Source organism: Elephantulus edwardii, unplaced genomic scaffold (genome assembly GCF_000299155.1).
Source record: "Elephantulus edwardii isolate Elephantulus edwardi_28Jun2011 unplaced genomic scaffold, EleEdw1.0 scaffold00180, whole genome shotgun sequence".
NCBI lineage: Eukaryota > Metazoa > Chordata > Mammalia > Macroscelidea > Macroscelididae > Elephantulus > Elephantulus edwardii.
Window position 1 is genome coordinate 5,887,911 of NW_006399930.1, and position 5,490 is coordinate 5,893,400.

Sequence of the window (5,490 nt, forward strand, 5' to 3'; positions counted from 1 at the left end):
TAAAATAAAAAAATTAAAAACAAAACAAACAAACAAAAATAAAATATTTGCCACTAAGAAACATCCTAGTTTCATCTTCTCCAAGACACTTAATATTACAGCATTATTTTCAGTAATAATTGTCACTACAGCTATCACAAACCAACAACGTTCTCATATGCACATATGAAAAGCCATCTAACAGACATAAAATATTTCATCAGCTTAAAAAGGAGGTTTATGTTAAGTACAGGAAACCTCTGCGGATTCCATCAGTGTAAAAAGACAATATTGTTGTTAGTTGTTACTCCAGTTAAGATGAATCATAGCCACTCCACAAGGACAGACTAGAACTGTTACTTTAAATTTTCAAGGTTGTGACCTAGCAAGATGTCCCCCCACCCATGGATAGGAACTTAATGACAATGGGTTGAAAGTATCTGATAGAAAGTTTCACCATTCTTGTCTCTCGGGAGCACCTTGGTTATGTTTCTACAAAGACAGATATCTTTGTTGTTTTGGCTGTCCATTAGATATTCAATGCTTTTCACTAAAGCAACCATTCATGGAAATTGATTTTTCTTTAGTCTTCCTTATTCATCATCCAACTTTCACATGCTTAAAAACAATTGAAAATGTCATGGCTTGGGTCAGGTGCACCTTAATCTTTACATTGGCATTTCCTCATTATCATTTTGAAGAGATTCTTGATAGCCTATTTGTGGAATGCAATATGCTTTTAAAATCGTTGACAACTTTAATCTTTTCTTCATCTATCATGATATTGTGTATTGATGCAATTGTGAACTTTTTTCCCTTTATATTTGTGTTTATAATTTATATTGAAAACTGTTACTTGATGTTTGTAATCCATGTTGAATACGGCAGTCTCTGATCTATAGTATATTCTTCATGTCTTTTTTCTTTTCTGCAAGCAAGATTGTTTCATCTGCACAAAGCAGGCATTTTAAAAGTCTTCCTCCAATCCTGATGCCACATTATTTTTTTTTTATTTTACTTACTGTTTGTATTTTTCTTGTGGTTTATTTCAAGGACTGCAGAACTCGATTTTTTAAAACAATATAATTATTTGATTTAATTTAAGCACCCAAATACCCTGTATTCAACATGCTTTTAGAGGTATTTCTTGGAGACCAAATAAAATTTCATTCTGAATCCATTATTGATTTTTTTATGTAATTAGTACTGTTATAAGTGTTCATATTTCTTGACATCTTTCTATTGCTACTGTTTTGAAGGACACATGAGCCAGATTCATATTCAGTTCTTAACAAGTGTTTTAATCGGAACCCTTATAAGACAATATCACATTTTAAAGATGAATACATAGTGATTCAGAAAAATAAACTTCAACAATGTCATATAATAATGATCTAAGCAGATAGTAATGAATCAGCTATCAAGTATCATAAACACTGTTGGATGAAATTAGGAGAGATAGTCAAATTAGCATGACATTCCTTTAACTTGGTTAAAGAAAAGAAGCATAGGTACCTCATATATTAGTTACATGATTGTCTTATAAATTATAAAAGTTTATTTCAAAGTAGCTGTAGATTGCATATTCCTACTATCTACAATAAGTGTTCAGTTCATTCACATTTATTCTGACACTTAATAAAGCTTAAGTGGCAACTAATACAATATTAATTCATTCATCTAATAATGACAAATACTATTATTTCATTTTTATGTAGTGTCACGTCAAAACCAACCTATAGTGAATTTTCAGCAGCAATAAATAGCACAGGAGGAGATTGTCCATCGTTCTTCCAGGAAATAGCTAGCAGATATAAATCATGTGCCTTTGTATTGTCAGGACAGCTTCTTATCCATGAATTTAAAATTAAGAAAGTTGGAGAAGGATGTGATGCTTGGGAGGGTGGAGGGACAGCGCAGGAGAGGAAGATCCTCTATGAGGTGGATTGATAGTGACAGGGATAATCATGGTAGGTGTGGTGGAGACAGTGAGATTGGCACAGGATAGAGCAGAATTTAGGGCTGTTGTAGGGTTGCTATGAGTCACAGGCAACTCGATGGCACATAATTACAAGAAGTCAGGGTTATATTCTTTCTCCATATCTATTCAATCTGTATGCTGATAAAACTAGTAAAAAATCTAGTCTCTGCAAAGATAAGTGTAATATCAGAATCAGATGAAGACTTGTTAACAGCGTATTTTATGCAGATGGTATAATCTTGCTTGTTGAAAGTGAGAAGAATTTGAAACCCTTGCTGCAAATCAAAAATGACAGCCTTTAATATGAATTGCATCTTAATATCAAGAAGACGTTGAAGACTGTCCTTCATAGGGTCGCTATGAGTCGCCTGCGACTCGACTGCACTTAACAACAACAACAACAACAATCAAGAAGACAAAGATCCTCACAAATGGACAAATAAGCATCATTGTGATAGATAGAGATTGAAATTATCAATGATTTCATCTTACTTGGCTGCACCCATACCTTTGGAACCAGCAGTCAAAAGATCAGAAAAGGGTATTGTATTGGGCAACTCTGCTGTTAAGGACCTCTTCAAATTACTATGGAATAATGATATCAATATGAAGACTGTGATGTGTCTCACACAGGTCATGGTCTTTTCTATCACTTGCTTCTGTTGGACAATAAATAATTATGTCAGAAAAATTAATGTCATTGATGTGTGGTGTTGGAGTAGAATACTGAATAACCCATGGACTGTCAAAAGAACAAACAGGTAAGTCTTGGAAAAAGTGCAGCTATAGTGCTTCTTGGTGGCAAGGATGGTGAAATTCATCTCACGTACATTAAACATGTTGCTAGGAAAGGCTATACTTTTAGAAGGAACATCAAGTTTGGAAAGCTAAATGGTCAGTGAAAGAGAAGTCCTTCAATAAGATGAATTGACATAGTGACTTCAGCAATGGGCTTAAATTTGTCGGAGATTATGAGGATTACATAAAATAGGCTAGAGCTCAGATCTGCAGTCAGCGATGGGTCGATTCTGAATTGTTGGTACTTAACAACAGCAATGATACATGATGTGAAACATTTTTCCATATACTTGTCTATGTGAATATCTACTTTGAAGAATCAACTAAAATCTTTGGCCCATTCTCAAACTGAATAAATTACTATGATATTTAATATGAATTATTTCCATAGAAGACTTGAGTCTGTGCCTACTAAACTTCTTAAGATTCTTACAACTAGAAAAGCCTTAAAAGCAATCACTTGGATCAGATTAAGATTTATGCTAACCCAAAGGTTGAAGCTTCTCTGGTGGTTTTAATCTGCCAGATGCTCCTCAAAAGGGAGATAGACGAGCTCCTCCTCTGAAAACCACCAGAGGGTCAGCTATGAATCTATTAAAACTCTATTGCAATGGGTTTGAGTTCTAATTTTTTAATGAATATTTCCCCAATTACATCTAAGAATAATAAATACTTTATTAATTTTAAGAAATGGAGTGGAAATTTTTATTTTGAAGCAATGCAGAAAGGCTTTAATAATATTGACAACATGTTTCAACAAAGTCACACATGAAAACCTCATGCAGCAATTCTGTTCTTCACAGATGAGATCTTCTTGAGTCAGAACTGTTTATAATCAACACCACCACCAATTCAATTAACTGCTTATCATTTTGTAATATGTTCATGAACCTGCAAAAAATTATCACTCTCATATTTCAATTTATGAAGTTCTAAAAGTCTTGTTGCTCTTATGTGATATTGGAAACTCTGCAAAGCTACCCTTCTGGAGATTGGAAAGCTGTAAATCTCACGGGAGATTAGGCATATTGTAGATGCTGAGCAGCCAGTAAATTTGACCAGTGGTTCTTTTGGGTAGACAGCACAACTATTTAGCCACTAGGACACTGGAAGGCAAATTTAAGACAAGTCCTCATTTTAACCTGTGTTTACCAGTCTTTCTCATGTCTTTTTGATTTCTAGAGAATTTCTTTACCTTGTTCAAGCTTCAAAATTATATGTGATTTATTTTATACAAAATGATTGCTATTTAACATTATAGGGATAGTTGATAATAAGAGAACAGAGCAAGGGAACACTGTATGGTTTAAAATTGAGAACGGGGTGAAAGAGGGTTGTATTTTCTCTCCATAACTATTTAATCTGTATGCTGAGCAAATTATCCAAAATGTTGGACTCTATGAGGAGGACTGCAGTATCAGGATTGGAGGGAGAGTCAACAACCTGCGTTATTCAGATGACAAAACCTTGCTAGCTGAAAGTGAAGAGAACTTGAAGCACTTGTTGCAGAAGTTTCAAGGAATGCAGTCTTCAGTATGGAATGCATTTCAATGTCACAAAACCAAAGATTCTTAGCACTGGACATGATCGTAGAAAAAGAGATTGAAACTGCCAACAGCTTCATTTTGCTTGAATCCACAATTAACATCCTTGGTAACAACAGTCAGGAGATAAGGAGAAGCATTGCACTAGCAGCAATGACCTCAAGCTAGAGACTAAGGTGCACCTGATCCAGGCTATGGTCTTCACAATTATGTGCTATGCATAGGAGAGTTGGACAGTGAATTAGGGATGACAGAAAGAGAATTGATTCTTTTGAGCTATGGTGCTGGAGAAGAGTGTTGAATATACCACGGACTGCTAGGAGAACAAACAGGTTTGACCTGGAGAGGATGAAGCCGGAATGCTCCTTGGAGTTAAGGATTCTGAAGCTTCGTCTGGCATACTTTGGACATGTTGCAAGGAGGGACTGGTCCTTTGAGAGGGACTTTATTTTGGGAGAGTGGAGGGAAGGCGCAGCAGAGGAAGACCCTCAATGAGATGGATTGATTCTGTGATTGGGGTGGTGAGAATGAATGTGTTGGAGACAGCAAGGTTGGCAGAGGACAGAGCAGTGTTTAGGGCTGTTGTTCATAGGATCACTATGAGTCACAAGCAACTCGACAGCACATAACAAGAACAACAACAACACTGCACTTGGAAAGTGTGCAGTTAGAGAACCTCTTCAAATTATTGAGGAGTAGTAATGTCAGCATCGTCTTTCCTATCACTCACCATCAATCTGAGAGGTGGACAACGAATAAGGATGACAGAAGAATTTATGTCTTTGAGCTGTGGTGTTGGAAAAGAGCACAGAACATTCCATGGAGTGGAAAAAAAACCAAAAAAAAAACAAACCACAAACATATATGTCTCAGAGAGGGTGCAGCCATCTTTCTAGGAAGGGCAATTCCTTGGAGAGGGACATTATGCTGGAAAGCATGGAGATGAGGAAAACCCCCAACTAGATGGATTGAAATTGTGACTTTAACAATGAGATGTTGTGTCGGGAACTGTGAGGATGGCAAAGGATAGAACAGGGTTCAGATCTTTAGTTCACAGGGTTGATCTGAGTTGTACCTGACTCAAGAACACCTAATTACAACCGCAATATGATATCAAAAACATGTTGTCGTCATGTTCCATCAAGTAGCTTGCACCTAATAGTGACCCTATGTGCAAGAGCCCTAAAC